Consider the following 17,875-nt stretch of genomic DNA (forward strand, 5'->3'; position numbering starts at 1 on the left):
TCCTCACCTACCACCCCACCAGTCTCAATATTCAGCACATCATTCTCCGACATTTCCAGCACTTCCAGCATGACTCATCCACCAAACACATATTTCCCTCCCCTCCCCTCATTCCAGAGGGATCGTTCCCTCCGGGATTCCTTAGTTCATTCCGCCGTCAGCACTACCAGCTGCTCTCCTTCCCCGGCATCTTCCCATACCAGCACAGGAGATGCAATGCCTGCCCTTTCACCTCCTCCTAGACCACTATCCAAGGTCCCAAACATAGCTTCCATGTAAGACACCGGTTTACATATACTACCACCTAATGTATCCGCTGCTCACGGTGTAGTCTCCTCTATATCGACGAGACTAAGCACAGATTGGGTGAATGATTTGCAGAACACCTCCGTTCTGTACTCATGGTCAACCCTGATCTTCCGGTCTCCTGCCATTTCAACTCACACTCCCATTCACAGTCTTACCTCTCCATTCATGGTCTCCTATGCTGTTCCAATGATCCACAGCGAAAGCTTGAGGAACAGCATCTTATCTATCTGCTAAGGACCCTACTGCCGCGTTTTGCCCACAAAATTCACTGTACAGTATATTCCGTGAAGACATGATAAGGCACTATATCAAATGCAAGGATTATTATTATAATAATATAATAATAATCCTTGCATTTGATTTAGCACTTTTCATGTCTTCTCAACATCTCAAAGCGCTTCACAGAGTAAAGTGAATTGACTGTATATTTGTGGGCGAAACGTGGCAGCCAGTTGAGCACACAAACAGTCGTGGATTGAAGTGATCAATTTTCTTGAGGGATTATTATCAGGCGTGTGGAGTAAGGAAACTTGCCCAAGGTTTCACCCTTCCAGGAATCAAACCCAGGTCTTATTGCATTTCATATAGCGCTTATCACATGTTGAGACGTCTCAAAGTACTTCACAGAATGTACTGTAAAGTGAATTGACAAACAGTGCTGCCGTGTTTGCCCACAAATACAAAAACTTTGTGAAGTTCTTTATGTACGTGATAAGGCTCCATATCAAATGCAAATACAATTATATATGCGATAGTTGCCTTAAGTGACACAAATTCTGGAAATTCCACATCAATTTTACCTAGTTCCAAAAGGATGGGAACTGGTGCAGTGATGTCTGCAGAGATCTCCCCCTTTATCATCTCTCTCTGTCTACTGTTAATGAAAATCAGTTTGTGCCTCAGGCTGAAACAAAAGGGCAAGGTAACGTCGCAAAAAATGTTTCCTTCCGCAGTGTGGAGCTTGTTTTTAATGTGTTTCAGAATGATTATCTGATCAGTGGTTTCATATGACAGAACCAAATGAGGCAAATGTGTAGCTACAATGATCTCTTTGTCATGTAATGGATTGCATTGGATTGCAACAAAAAGATTCAGTGTTCGAAAGTGATTTGAGATCATTTGACTTCACCACGCTTTTTAGATTTTTAATTTGAGTTAGTATAAAAGAACACCCAGCGTCTCAGTCTTCTTAAGAAGTTAAACATAATCAAATAACTTAAAATCATAGGTGGAAATCTCCTTCTGATGACTGGAAAGTTGACAAAGAAAACTGAAGCCATGTTTACCTTCGACCTCGCCTCCTCCCTCCCTACCTTCAAAAACCCATCTGAAGACCTATCTCTTTGTCTCTGCTTCCAGTCACCTTTCCCTAATAATCCCCTAGCTCCCCCTCGGCTCAGTTTTGAACTCAGCATTCATGGAGAGTTTTGAGACACTCTCTGCACGTGAAAGGTGATGCGAGTATAAATTGTTGCTGTTGAAACATAATCGTTTTTAAGTACATATAAAATGTCAAAATAGTCATATAATCATGGACACCTCCAAATATCCATAGCGAAGTTGTAGGTTCACTTTAAGAAATTACCATCACACCTATCCTGGCATTATGCTTGATAATATAGCAGTAACTGTTATCATCCTGTGAAACTTCCAATTAAAATTTTGAACTCAATTTGGTGCATAGGAATATCAAAAATATTTCAATGCTGCACTAGGGGGTGCTGTTCTGAGCTTGGACACAGAGGGAGCTTTGCTTCGTTTTGACCTGTCCTGTACCTGACCTGGGTGTGGTTCCTGCTGCCTGAAATGCTAACATTCCTCACTGATCATCTCACAATTTAGCAAAAATAAAAAAAAGTAGAAAACGATAACTCAAAGATACAAAAAAAGTAAACATATTTGTACACATGTAGATAGATATCTCTTCCTCCCCTCCTCTTTTAGGTCACGACTCAAGACCTTCCTCTTCGATCGTGCTTATGGTCACCTCCTCCCTACTCGGCATCAGGCTCTACCGCAATTAAATGCTCTCAGACTCTGTCGTGCGTGAAGGACGCTATATAAATGGAAGTTTTAGTTGATGTTATAGATATAAACAACGATTCAATATGAACTGTATTGCAAGACATAAATAAAAAAAATGTACATTTTGATATAGCACCTGGTTGCTTCTTGCCTCTGAACGAAAAAAAAAGGTTGGGACTTCAAACTCATATAATTTTAGGCTGACACTCCAGTGTAATACTGGGTGTATGCTGGATTATTGGAAGTCCTGTCCTTCAGCTGAGACAAATTGGCTACTGCATTCACATACAAATAAACAGTCACTCCACTTTATAGTGTATCTTGTGAAACACTTTGAAATGTCCTCCTGATGTGAACGGAGCAAATATCAAATGTGAGGATTATTATTATTATTTCACGTCGGGAGCACGTCTCAAAGCAATTCACAGGATTTCCTGTGAAGTGATTTTGCTGTAAAGTGATTGTGTTTTGTAGGTGAATGAGACTTTTGTACACGGCAATACAAGCCATAGAAATTTACAGCACAGAAAGTGGCAATTCAGCCCTTTATACAGACAGTAACAGATCTGTAGGTTAAGGTGTTGCTGAACTGCTTGAGTTTCACTGCTGCAGTTTCTGGTGTCGTCTCCACCACAAGGGCTCAAATATCAGTACCTCATCATCACACACGGCAGAACAAGGAAAGGGGTGAAAATCGTGATGGTTCTTCACTTGCAACTTTCACCCCACACAACGTGTTTCCAGCAATAGGGAGTGACATTCAGAGAGCATCTAAGCTCACACAAAGACTGTCATTCTTGGCTTTGTCTATTGCACAGACAATAGACTGTTATGGTTGCTCTCCTCTGAGAGTTTCTCTCTTGTTTCTCCTTAGCATCAAATATGTTGTCCTGGCATGCTTTTACCCTCCCGAGGCTGAAAACAGTACCTAGAGGGGGAAAATGACAGAACTTACCGCCTTGTCATGCCAATAAAGGACAATTTTAAAATTGTCATTGAGCATAGAGCATTGACCACAGAACCAAGCACACAACTGTACACAGTATTATCGTTACATTATTCAGGATCTGTTTTTTGTGCCTACATATGTTGGCTGTGGTGTAATATTTTCAGCAGATGTTGCTAAAGTCTGTAACATCTATTTATAGAATCAGAATTATACAGCCCAGAAGGAAGCCATTCGGCCCATTGTGTCTGTGCCGACTCTTTTAAAAGAGCTATCCAAATCAATCCCACCTCCCCGCGCTCTCCCCATAGCCCTGCAAACTTGTCCTCCCCAAATAATTATCAACTTTGGAACAGCGAGTGAGTTTCTGAACCGCAAGCGCTCTCTCTCTTTCTCTCTCACACACACACACAGGTTGCTAGAAATAAAAAGGTAGGGTTTGGATTCACACAGCCCTACTTTGGAACAGCAAGTGAGTTTTTGAATCCCAGCTTCTCTCCCTCCCTCCCCCCCCCACACACACACACAGGTACCGTTGGGATTCAAGCCAGAGGTGGAGCAGCCTCCAGAACAGAACATCTGGCTGAATGCACCCACTGAGAATTAACATTCTTGCAAAAAAAAAGGCAAACTTTCAGTTGCGTCTCCAGCCCAAGCAACATGAACCACACGCCCTGCTCTGGCATGGCAGTTGCTGATCCAGCTTGTTTATCGCCCTCTGTTTGGGGTGGGGATGCAGGTGCCTGCACTTTCTCACCCACTGAGACCTGATGCTCACAGGGCTGATCGGGCAACCGGTTGCCTGCCTGTGCCTGTGGATCCCTACACTGCAGCATCTTTGGGACCATTGCAAGTTGGAGAGTGGGTGTTGCAGATGATCCGACAGCCAAAGCTCCCCCAGGAAAATGCCACCTCCACTACAGGTAGCAACTCTCTTTCTTTCTTTCTTTCTCTCTCTTTCTTTCTTTCTTTCTCTCTCTCTCCTCCACCACTTGTCATGTTGCCTGGACCAGAACCAGTGATTTGAGGGAGGAGGAGATGTCTCCAAAGCCCTTACCATTGGCTGTGAGCCTGGGTGACAGGCACTGACTGCCAGTGAGAGAGGGAAGTTCATTCCCACATTCAAAGTTTCATATATAAAAAAANCCTCCTCTCTCTCTCACACACACACATAGACACACCACACACTGAGCATTACAGCTCAAACTGCAAAGCACCCCCTTGTCCAGGGGTGGGGAAAGATCTGAATGGCTGTATATAAACCATCTCTTCTTTATTTGCAAGGAACAAGAAAAGCAACCCTTGCCCTTGTGCAATTAATCTTTTTTGTTCTGAGTCACTGACTTTGATTGTGCGGAAAGAGGAAAAGAGAAAGAAAGAGAGAGAGAGTGTGTACGACGTGCAAAAAGAAAAGAGAACTGGATGAATGAAACCACAGAGATAGAGAGGAGGCACAGATACAACCAACAACCGCAGGGAAACTTCTGATGTCTGGTAAGAGTGTTTTCCTTTTTGCTTCAACTCTCTCTTTTAGAATATACTGAGTTGTATATAAATGCATAAGAATAAGGATGTGTCTGGGTACCGACAAGAAGGGAAGAGAAACTAACGCGTTAACTGCTTTAGATTCGTTTCCCAGATTGGAGTTCATGGAGAAACCATAGGAGAAACCAGGGAGAAAGATAACAGTGTGTAGTTCTCAACGTTTGATGTTCCTGCAAATTGTTACCTTTGGGGGGTAGGAATGGTCCCTGCCAGCAAAGCAATCTATAATAATAATAATCCTTGCATTTGATATAGCGCTTTTCACGTCGGGAGGACGTCCCAAAGCGCTTCACAGAACACACTGTAAAGTGAATTGACTGTATATTTGTGGGCGAACGCGGCAGCCAATTGCGCACAGCAATGTCCCACAAACAGTCGTGGATTGAAAATGACCAATTTATTATTGTTTTTTTTGGAAGGATTATTATTAGGCTCTGTGTGGAGTAAGGAAACTTGCCCAAGGTTTCGCGCTGCCTGGAATTGAATCCAGGTGTCTCACTTGCAAAACGAGTGCTCTAACCACTGAGCTACAGGACTCCAAATAGCAAAGCCTTAAACAACTGGACAGCAAAGAGGCATTAAACATCTGAGTAACATTGCTGGCATTCTGGTAATCATCAGTTTGAAGGAAAGCACTGCACTGTATCAGGTTGTTTCTCTTTGCAGAACTCTGCTGCTGCCAACTTGGAGAGAGTTGGAAACAGACGGATACACTAGTTATTTGGGGGGATGGATTCCTATAGTTTCCAAAAGAGAGCAACGTGAGAAAGGGGGGTGTGTGGAGGTCTCAGCAAAAGAGGCATTGAATGTTCAATTGGCATCGTTAAAACTATATAGATCAGCATATGTGACTTCTCTCCCTCCCTTTCCCAGTTTTCTAAGGGACAAACCATTTAAAAAAACATGAGGGACAAAAGTGGGTCTAAATGACGTGACTGTGTTTACAATAACATTGCGGAGCAGGGATAGGAAGACAAGCAATTCCCACCCCCTCCAAAAATCCAGGATGTTTTTGCAATGAGTTCAGAGCATTTTACAACCAGAACAAAACAATAATTGCCCTTGCAGGATACTGGGAGCACAGAGGGGTCCCTGGATTCATAACTGGGAACTGGATAATGATATCAAGCTATCTACTGAGATCATGTTCACTGAATCTTAGCCCAAAAGACTATTTTCTCATAAAATTTTTAAAGGCTTGTGGAAAATTCTCTATATAATTTGGATGTTGTTAATTTGGATGCCTGAATTTCAATTTTAAGGTAAAATAGATTTAATAATAACAACATTGCATTTATATAGCGCCCTTCAGTCTGGTAGCATCTCAGAGCACTTAGGCTGAGACTTGAGGCTAAGACCAAGCAGAATTTGGGGCCTCAGAGAACACAAGCGGAGATAAGGGGCGGTTGAATAAACATGCAGATAAAATCTGCCAATTGACTTGTCTATGGAATCAAAAAAATTTGCCTTTTTAGGAGGGCTATTAAATCTTGTGTAAGATATTTGTTTCAACAACTACAACTTGGACTTATATAGCCCCCTCCACGCCGGATGGCGTCTCAGAGCGCTTTACAGTAACGGATCCATTTCATTGCTGTTCCAGAGTTTCAATGCTTCTTTTCTCGCTTCAGTTCTGGGATCGTGACAGCCTATAATGACTTCAGGATGTTTGGAACTTTGGACAGAGGATTAAAAAAGAGACCTTTTTTTGCTTTAAATAGTTTACATTGAAGACTAATATCCCAGGCATAGGTATATGAGGTCCATGTGTGCTCCTACTGAGTATATGACCTTGCACAATTGTTGTATTTTTAAAAATAATGTGCAGTTAGGATTTTGACCATAATTTTAAGGTCTGGGCTGTGCACTTGATATCCGTCATTCTATTACAATAACTTGAGCAATTAATTGGATGCTTTTCTGATTTTCCTTTGACGAGTGATCCTCAGTTTGTGAATTCAGTTGACAGTAAAATGACAGGTTATATTTGAACCTATCTGATGATGATAGTAATAATCATGATAATAATAATCCTTGCATCTGAGGATTTCTGATTTTCTCAGTGACCTTTTTGTGTGATGTGTGTGTGTGTTATAGTGAACTAGGGGATGTTGAAATCTTTGAATATCTTTGCATGCAAAGTCAGCATAAGCAATTATTTACAGGGTAGGTCAAGCATGTTAATACAGAGTAAAGCACTCTTTACATTGCCCCAGAAATAACAGCAATCTTACAAGGGCAAACCCTGATGCATCAGTATAACATTTTCAATCCCAACAGCCAACATACTTGTGGTCTTTCTGACTGAGAGAGCCAATTTCGTGCCAAATTATTATGACTTTTAGACTGCAAAATCAAGCCTACTGGTTACTTGGTTGGGATTGCTGAGACCACAATTTCAGGATGAACACTCAGGCCTTAACATGACTCTTCTCTTTAGTCTGGAATGGATTGGAGTCAACACCTCAGAGTTGAAAAGACTAATGTTCCAGTTTACCACATCAACCTGTTCACCAGATCATGAGGTACAATGAAGAAGGCCCCTTCAGCCAGACTATTTGTTCTGATTCATCCAGGATACCTATCTTAACATTTCCCATTACTGACAGCATTAACCTGTTTCTTAAATGAGTCCAGCATCTTGGCTTCGACCAGCCTTCCTTACTTAAACATAGTTATTGCTAAGAGGAGATGTTAATAATTGGTGTACAGAGGAGACATAAAGCAAACATTTACAATAACAACAAATTGCATTTATGTAGTGCCCTTCATGTAAGGCAAGTTTCAGGGGGGCTTAACAAGGACCAGGTCGGACACCAAGTGAGGGGAGAGTGGGAATGTGGAGGTGAACATAGAAGTAGGTTTTAAGGTGGGACTTAAGAGGAATACAGAGTGGATGCGAGAGAGGGATGTATGGGGAAGGTTCAGAGGTCACGGATGTTGACGGGGAGAGGATGGGGGTCGTGCCGCAAGCCTGAGTTTGCTGTCAGGAGGGGCACGAACACAGGAGGAAGGTGGAAGATCAGAGAGATAAGTAGATGGTAGGAAGTGTGTGGATATATAGGTGACCGTTGTGACAAACAAATTTGAGGATACCAAAAAGCAGCATATGAACTTAGGACAGCATACTTAAACATTAAAACCGTCTGTAGAATTTCCATGTGTAGGTGGGATGCATTAAAGTCTCAGTTTGGTTTGGATACTCTTAAGCATGGTAATGGGTGTCCGCATGTGTCAGACACCCGCTGACCAAAAAAAAACATTCTTGAGGTTTATGTGATCTGGGGTTTTATCATGTCTGAAGAAATTTTTAAATTATATTATCAGCTCGAAATGACCTTTCAGGTATCTCCCGGGCCCCAATATCCCAGTTCAAAAAATCCCAAGTCATACAAACTTTTTTGTTGCTGAAAGCAAATTCAGTCTCAAGAATTGTTTTAAGTACGTTGTCATAAATTCAAGTGCTGCCCTTTAAGTAAATGTAGTTTTTTTTTGTTACAACTGTAGTGAATGTTTGTTTTATTACTTCTCTATTAAAACCTCTTAGCAAAATGTTTTGCTTTTCCATTTGTATAAATAAGTTAAATGATTTCTGAGATATTTTTCCATACAGCATGTGTTCAGCTTGTTGCTTTACTGGAATTGCTGTTTCTATTGCCACGTGTGCCAAGTACAGAACAAAATGACCAGTTGTGCTCTAATAACATTCTAAGTGTTACCAATACTTTATTGTCAAAAAAGGCTTTGAATGACGATTATATCTGGCTATTGATTGAAATGGCTGTCAAATTGTATGCTTTTGATCGTCTCTTTTGATAGTCAGCCAGCTCTTCTGTTTTGCACCTTTTGCAGGTAATTGCAGCTGCCATTTAACTTTGCCCACTCACAGAAATGCATGAGTTTGCAGAAGTGACTCTTGGAATTTGCCAAAATGTTTGTGATGATATTTGATACTGACATGGTTTTTGGCACTTGATATAATGCCTCTGACGTCGGGAGGCTGTCACAAAGTGCTTCACAGGATTTATTCTAAAGTGTAGTGACTGTGCATTTTGTAGGTGATGTTTAATTAGCCTGATGTATGTTGACTTTGTAAAATATCTAGAAACTGCAGCGTTTTAATCTGGTTTACGGCAGTTATGTTGACATGGCAAAACTTCTTTAAAGTACAACATAACAGAAATAGTGGCAGCAAAATAATTCTTAGACCTCGGCTAAGCTTACGAATGCCATAGGGCTAAAATGGTTTTAGTTGCAGTGATCCTGCTCAAGCGAGCCCAACAGAGCTGGTTATGTGAAAGGTTGTATCTCACAATATGCCTGAAGTGACAATAATCATAGCACTGCACTACTCATGTGACTGTCATACAAAGGAGGTATTATTAATGGCTGACTGGCATCGGAGCCAAGGCATGGCTGTTGCAGTCGCACTCAGCTTGATAGCCTAAAGGAGTCTGGGACTATAGAAAAAAGGGACCACTAAGCATTGGGAAGACTTTTTTAGAGAGCCCTTATAAGCTTGCACAGCAAGTGTTTCTGTACTACAAAGCATAGTACACTGTGAGAAAAAGTGACCTTTCACACAATTTCTAATGCCAATAATATTTCAACAATAGTCAGCCACCAGAGCAATCAAACATATCAGAAAATCAATCCCAATGGACCATGTGATCGTAGCTAAACACTCAGAAATATTTTTATCATGTGTGCATCAGTTGCATATTAGCCAGAAATGCTATGTATAGCTAAGGAATGTTGCAAAAATAAACTATGACTAACCTTCTCCAAAGAAAAGGAATTTTGGACTATGATAAAGTGTATGTAGTAAAATAAATATTCATATAGAACATTTTAATTTATTTAGTTTTTTTGAACTTTTTGGTTGTGTAAATGTGTTGTTTATGGTTTAATCTCTGAAATACATTTAAGTACTTGACTTTTTAAAAAAAGTTATTCACTTTTCAGAATTTTTTATATTAAAGCTTTAAAAAGTTGTGATAGCTTAAAGGATATGGAGATTGATAGTGGATTTTTCATTCTGTTTGTAAACTTTAATTGCATGATTTGGTGACAGCAGCCACAACGCTTCTTTCATTTTTCAAAACTTGATACATTCACTCCTCATTTTAGATGAACCTTTTTCTTTACCCAGTTTAAGTTAAATTTGCATGACAAATTAATCTAATGGTTCTATAAAGTCAGGAGATCTGCTTCATTTCAATGTCAGATGATACATTGATCATTGAAAAGAAAGGGCGTCTTTTACTTTTAGAAACTGGTTGCATTTGGTGCATGTAAACATAATTTTAACAACAGTAAATTCTTTCAGATTTTTTGGAAATCTGATTTGTCAGTGGTTTAACTTTAACCCAGTGATAATACTGAACGCACACTTAGTACATTTATTCATATAGAACCGCACACTTGTGACGGTATCTGAATCTAGTATCAGTGTGAATTTTCAAGCAATATCTTGTACAGCTCGTTTTATTTTTTTCCGGAAGTAGAATTTAATTTGTAAAAAAAATCTAACTTTTTGAATTTTGCTTTGTGAGGCATTTAATTTTTGCAACTTTTTGTTATAGGGGATATACTGTAAAATGTTATGACTGTATTTTGTAAGCAAATCCCATCAACAGATGGCTGCGGGATTGCGAAAAATGTTCATTGATCATCATCAACAACAACAATCTGCATTTATATATAGTGCTGGACGGCGTCTCGGATCAGCGCAGAAGGCCAGAGTTTTTTTTAATTTTCATTCATCAAACAGAAGAAAAGTGGTCTGAAATATTGGTCACTATGACAGAGCATAGCTGAGTGAGTCAAGTAATAAAGGCTGTTTCCCCAGCTGAAAGCCAGATCAGATGGTCGGTGCTTATTCTGTTCCATACAACTTTGATAAAATGGGCTTTTTTTGTGCCTTTGAAAACCCTTTGTTTTAAAACTACTCCAGAAATTCAAGAGGGACTTTTAATAAAAACAATATGTAAATGAACTATAGAGGCTCTGAAAGCATTACAGATGAATGCTTTAGAACAGGAAGTTAGCTGTGAGGCATGGTTTTGAGTAAGGCTGAAATGGCCATTCAATTATCGATCCTTTGTAACGGGCATCTGTCATAGTTTTATTTTTAATTAAAGTTATTGAAAATAATTAATTTAGTTTTCGGATATGTAACGTACCTAGGAACACAGTCACTAGAGTTGACTTTGAAGTGCTGACATTGTGACGTGATAAAGTGCTATAAAAATGCAAGCCCTTTGTTTTAGGCATGGTGCATAACTTTTGAAAAATGATGCATTTCAAAACAATTTCTGCCACTGTTTCTGCTGCAAATTGTAGCAAAACTATTTACAGAACGTTTGCGACATGAAGTAACCCATTATAAGAGAAAACAATTTTACAGCTGACATCTTGTCAACATCAGTAGTGTTTTGCTGTTTAATCTGTGTTGGTAGAGGTTTAACTCCTTTGTATTATTTATGAAAAGTGAAAAGAGCAAAGAAAGCAGTGTTTTCTGTCTTGTATTTTGTTTGTTTTGTTAGAATGTTTTTATTATAATTAGAAACACACAGGACTGTGCAAAATAATGAGGCTTTGACGTAGTAGTAGAGATGATGTTGAATGGGTTGGAGTGATTGTTGCTCAAATTTCCCTTCTTGTTTAAGCGCTCCGGGATGCTACTCTGGGAGAAGGGCACTATATAAATGCAAGTTGTTGTAGTAGTACTTGGCCTCCCTTTAATTTCTTCATGGATGCTACGGCACAGAGTGGAAAAATATGAGCCGAAGCCCATATCCTACCATTCTGTGGTACAGTGACAGTGCAAACTAATTCCTGAAAATGACTGCATAAGGTTTAGGTAATTCATTTTATTTCTATTATTCCTATATGACTTTATAAAGAGTTATTGTGGGTGAATAGACTACAGTTGACAGTCACTACAGTTGACAGTAGTATAGTGACTGTGTATTCGTATGGTTTTATTGGTAGAAAATAATTAATTTAATCAGTACTTAAACACTATTAATATTTGTCGTGCCCGAATATAATTCTGTATCTGTTTTGTCAGCATGGCTCAGTTGGTAGCATTCTCATCTCTGCATCAGATTAGGTCTTTGAACTCGTATTCTAGGCTAACACTTCGACACAGTGCTGGAGGTGGAGCTCTGCATTGTCTGACGTGCCATCCTTCATATGGGACAGATCCTGTCTGCTTGCTCAGGTGGATGATAAAGATCCCAATATAAAAAAGGGAGTTTTTCCCCAGTCAACAATCCTCCAGATAAAATTAGTCAATCACTACTACATGGCTATTTGTTGGACAATATTGTATGCAAAATAGTTGCCATATTTTCCTACGAATACGCAGTCACTACACTCTGCAACAAATCTTGTGAAGCAGGTTGAAATGTTTTGATGATGTGCTATATCAAATGCAAGGATATTATAATCTGCTTATAAATCACGATGTAATGAAACTCTTATTAATAGCGAACACATTCAGATATCTAACTTTGTTTTTTAGTTATTAAGAGGGATGGAACTCTTGTTATTTAAAAAAAAGGTGACATTTGCGATTCTTCATTATCCTTTGTGATAATTATCACAAGGAACGCATAATGAAACATAATAAATACCACCCCAATATCTTTTTAAGTAAAATTTCTGTATCTGTTTCTTCTGCTGCATCTGTGACCTAACTTATACAAAGGATTGAAGGTTGCATCATGTTAGATGTTAATTGAATGTGTTGGCTCCAGTTATAAAATGCTTTCTGGCTATGGACTGTCACACTGGGTGCTGGTATGGCAACGGTATATGTTTTGGGTCATATGTAGTCAGTCCACTTGCATTCCTTACTTTGAAAGATGAAATTAATAACTTACCGGAGTGAGAAGTTATAAAATGCACAATAGCCACGTTTTGCTGGTGCTGACTGGCAGCATCAGCCACATGTAACCCATGTAATTGCATTGGGCCTTGAGACAGAGATGGCAGTCCTGCCATCGTGAAAACACATTGAAATCGCCTCCCACCAACCTAACCTGTTGGGCACCTGTAAAACATAAATCAATAATCCTTCCTATCCATATATCAAGTCAAAATGACTCAAAGTGCCTCACGGGTAATTGCTGTCAAGTGTGTGGACTATAGTTTTACAGGTGAATGTGGCAGCAAACTTGAGAACAGTAATGTCCCACGTACAGCCAAGGAGTAAGCAACCAATTTATCTTGGGGATTGTTGTCCGGGGCAAAAAGAGAAACCCTTTTTCTTTCTGAACAGTGTCATGAGACTTTTACCGTCCATCTAAGTGGGCAAACTCAGGCAGACCATTGTTTTGCAACGTAATGTCGAAATGGAGTCCATCCTCTGCAGTGGCTTGGGACACTGCTGATGATAGATCAGCCAGCATGGCTCATCTTGGAACAACAACAGCAAGATTCCATTTACAGAGCGCCTTTCACGTCGGGAGGACGTCCCAAGGCACTGTACAGTTGGGTCAGGACCCGGGCAGGGGGGAAATGGTCAGGGTGAGGAGAGGGAAGGGAGGGAGCGAGGAGGGGGTAGAGAGTCGAGAGGGGAGCTGAAGGCACGGTCAAAGAGAAAGGTCTTGAGACCGGCCTTGAAGGAGGAAAGGGAGGAGGCGGCGAAGGCACTGGGGGATAGAGTTCCAGAGCCTAGGAGCTGAGAGGCTGAAGGCCCGGCCACCGATGGAGGGCGGTTGGGGCGGGGGATGTGGAGCAGACCGGAACCAGAGGAACGGAGGGTACGGGCAGGTAAGTAGGGGGATAGTAGATCAGAGAGGTAGGAGGGAGCAAGGCTGTGAATGGCCTTGTAGGTGAGGATGAGGATCTTGAATTCGAAGGGAAGACCAGTGACTGGGGCAGGGATTCTCACCACTCAGCTCCTCTTTAACCCTGCAAACCAAAGCCTTAATGGGTAGGGGTGGTCTCAATAAATAATAATCCTTGCATTTGATACAGCGTCTTATCATGTTTTTGAGAAATCTCAAAGCGCTTCACATACTATACTCGAAAGTGAATTAATATGTATTTTGTCGGCGAAATGTGGCAGCCAATTGCACACAGTGGTGACCCACAAACAGTCGTGGATTGAGTGACCAAATTATTATTATTTTTTTTGGAAGGGATTATTACCCCCGGAAAAGCGATCCCCCAATCGACTAATAACCGGGTTCCTACTTACTGCTAGGTGAACAGAGGCATGTGGAGTAAGGAAACTTGCCCAACGCTTCGCCTTGCCTGGGAATCGAACCCAGCTCCTCTTGCTTGCGAGGCGAGGACTCTAACCACTAAGCTACAGGACTCCACATTGTTTTAGTTGGACAAGCAGCAGGAAAGCTTGCCAGAAAGTGTTTTCAATGACAAGCTATGTGGTTTTAGCTGGTTAAGCTCCAGCATACTCTGGGGCCCCCAAGCCTTGGCTCTTGGCAGCCTCCGTCTAATACTTTTTAGAATTAGGTAAGCAGGATACGTCCCTCCAGAAAGATTTCCTTGCAAATTCCATTAGAATGCATGGGAAGTTTCATGTGTAGGTGGGATGTGTGGAACTCTGTCTGGTTTGGATACTCTTAAGAATGGTGATGATTATTTTCATGTATCAGACAGCCAGGTGACCAAACAAAAACAATCCTAATCCGTCCACTTGAAATTGCTATTTCCAGTCAACCCATCAGTGAGTTGCATTCATTCAGGCAACCCCTGGTACAATGACATTTTACTGTGGGAAAATGACAGTGAACAAGATTTTACTCTAAATAAGTTCTGCTGTCCTGCAGAAAGATTTCAGATCCTCCTCACATTCTAAGAGTGTGATATTTAAAGCAAGTCTCGACCACAACCAAAATAACTAAATTAAGTTGCATAAAATATTAAAATGTAAAACTGGAATGGCTTATTCATCCCTGCTTTCGGCTTCCTTCTTTTGTTTGTCTCTGTTTTCCTGGGGTCTTGTTTTCATTCTTCACCTGTTCCTTATTGCTGCAAAGCGCTCTGAGACGTTATTTTTGCATGAAGGGCACTCTATAAATGCAAGATATTGTTGTTCCTGCGTCTGCTTTTATGCTCCATTTGTCTGCTCTTTGTATTCTTTTTCTATTTCTTTGCTCTCTGGTTAGTCAAGTGTACTGCATACTGCGCATGCATATTTCAGAGAATGTCTGTGTCAGATTTTCAATGAAAGGATGCTGATGGTAACACTACATAGCGGTTTTACTATTTTAGCAATTTCTACTATTTAATTTAAAAATGAGTGTAATCCTCATTTTCCAAAGAATGACGTGATTTGTCTTTCCTTCCTATATTGGGGGAGGTGGGGAAGTGGACACAGGGTGCAATTACGATTCAGCGCAATACATGAAAAAGTTCAGATAGGGAGGTGAGGGAAAGCAGAGACAAACCAGAACAGGAGAGGATGTTGTGACAATCCAGAATGGGAAAGAATGCAGAGGCAGGAGAGAGTGAAATGAACCCAGATTATCACCCAGCTTGTTTCTATTTGTGGGAAAGTTGGAATATAAATGTTTTTGAACATCAGTACAAAATGCAGTGCATAGTTGAATTCTATAACATATGTTTCTGTATTGAATGCTGCTTAGTTTCCAAGTTGGAAATCTTAGGCTAGTTTGGGGAGAAGGTCTAAATTGCCATCGATAAAAGGACCTCATTGTCGTACCAGTCCCATACATTTGGGGGAAGCTGGAATGAGAACCTTTTGACACTACATCGTGAGGACAGACATGATAAATATTTTTATAGTTAATGCGACATATTTATTTCATTTGTTTAAAAACGTTGATTTCAGAATGCTAAGAAAACATTATTAGGTGAACTTTTAGCTTGGACTAACAGGCCTGGCATGCACAAGATTTATGTAAGAGACAACAACAGTCTTCCCGTGACACCATTACATACATTTGCACTGTTTGTGGGTGTGTGTGTGCACGCTGTCTGATATCGGATATGGAGTAGACATCAAGGGGTAACAGAAAGTGTGCCTGGGGCTGGGAATGGGGCTGGGGGAAATCAGACAGAGGCTACACTGCATACACACACAGTGCTTGGAGTATGAAAGAGTTTTAGTACTGTTTTAATCCAAGTCATAGGCACATTTCATTAACCACTTTTGAGACAGAAGTCCTCTTGTTCCCTCTCACAACAGTTGTTCAGAATTTGCTTTGCAGCTGTGCTACCGCTTGTGAGCTGCAGGACATCAATCCAGTGTAATTTGACCTTTAACCCTCTATCACAGAATTTGTACCGCAGCAAATGTTCTCAAAGGACTAGCTGTCAATTTGCGTATTTCCAGATCATTAAGGAAAAATACTTTTAATAAGATTATTTTTGAAGAAGGCTGTCTGTACTGCAACTAAATGGACATTACTACAGCTATCCATCTTCAGGGCAAACATCTACACAAAATAATGATGGTCAGTGAACTAGATTCAGTGTTAATTAAAAACATCTTTATAAAGAGATTTCAGATTGTTCTAACTTTCTATCTATAAACATAAGAGACGTACAGTCAGCAAACACAAGTTCAATCAGTACTTCCTTCTTCTCTACCCCCATCCCTCCTTCCCCCTCCGCCAAAGTTGTGTGGACAAGATATTTGGTGATTTTCAATACGTTCTGACAAATTAAACTCTTGTAATTCATTGAAGTGGGGAAGTGAAGCCAAAATATAGTATAGAGAAAATGTAACAGTAAAGTTTACCTGTCAGGAATTACATAGTTTGGTTTCCAGTCTGCAAATAAACCTACAAATACATACATTGCATAACGTTGAACACTACTGAAACAGAATTTGTCAGTGATGATTGACACAATTCCATTATCTCAGATTTCCCAAACCCCCTCGGTACAGAAAGAAAGATTTAGACAAAGCTCTAGGTAGACACCACATGTGTATGTGCTCAATACAAAGTGACTATTGTTTGCAAACCTGCTGAATTTTACACACTGTCCAATCAATCATCTTAAAGTGACTTCTTGGCATTATAATTGACTCACGGATTTCAGCTGTCTCATGAATGTGTCATGTGCCCCACACAGTTTTCTCTTACAACATGTGTGTAAGCTATTGAAGCCTTGTTCAAAGAAGTAGAATTGATTGCAGGACAGCGTGTAAAATTGTTTTCGAAACTTAATAGAAAGTGAATAGAAAAGAGAAATTAAACACCAAATACAGTTTGTAGATGATCAAGCGTGTCCTACATAATGATTTAGATGTTATCTAACAAAATATCTAGAGAGTAAATATTAAAGCAACTTCAGAGTAATATAGATTTAAAATACCCATATAACAGAAACCCGGTAAACGCAAATTACATTGCTAAGAAATGCACGCTCATAGTTTTGGAGTAAAAACAAAGTTACAAATGTTCAAAAAAAAATTGTTCTTGTAGAAATTATTTCCAATTATTGCATTCATTCAGAACTTGAGCTAACAATGAAATGTGCATTTTATAATGTTATCATCAGACTGAAAAATACCCTGGTATGTATTTGTAACTTGGCACCTGTCTTTAGTGGGCTGAGAATTGAGAATCAAAATAATTGGACTTCATCTATTTTACCGATTGGATTTTTTTTGCAAAATAAATTCATATTTAGCAGAAGACCATTCTGAGATCACAAATTTCTCTGTAGCTCACTGATAATTTTTAAAAGATGAGATCCATAAAACTGCTGCTGCCGAAAGCAGCCAACAGATAGTCAATAGTGAGATAACTTTGAAAATCATTATTAGAATACATTAGATTAGTTACAGATGGGACAGTTGTCATTTTACAAATTGCAAGCAATGACATAATTCATTTCGGTGGGAAATGATACAGACAACAAGGTCAATAACATTGTGATAAGATAATTGTCAAATGAAAAGAAGTTTTCTGTTGGTTCATTATGTTCTCATTAATGGACAGGCCAAAACATTTAGTCACCATTTAACCTTTAAGAAACTAACAGCTACAATCACTGCAAGCAGCGATTCATGGCATGTGTCACGTTCGCTTGCATTGC

The 17,875-nt window shown here is 39.9% G+C and overlaps 1 protein-coding gene across 1 annotated transcript in view; it reads left to right on the forward strand.

The window, feature by feature from the left end:
- Nucleotides 1-4,442: 4,442 nt before the first annotated feature.
- The window catches only part of megf10 (multiple EGF-like-domains 10), a 106,187-nt gene continuing 92,754 nt past the window's right edge, over nt 4,443-17,875 (forward strand). Inside the window, 1 exon segment of the mRNA XM_042346837.1 lies at nt 4,443-4,774. The gene's annotated coding sequence lies outside the window, so the exon portion shown is untranslated.

This window comes from Callorhinchus milii, unplaced genomic scaffold (genome assembly GCF_018977255.1).
Source record: "Callorhinchus milii isolate IMCB2004 unplaced genomic scaffold, IMCB_Cmil_1.0 Scaffold1, whole genome shotgun sequence".
NCBI lineage: Eukaryota > Metazoa > Chordata > Chondrichthyes > Chimaeriformes > Callorhinchidae > Callorhinchus > Callorhinchus milii.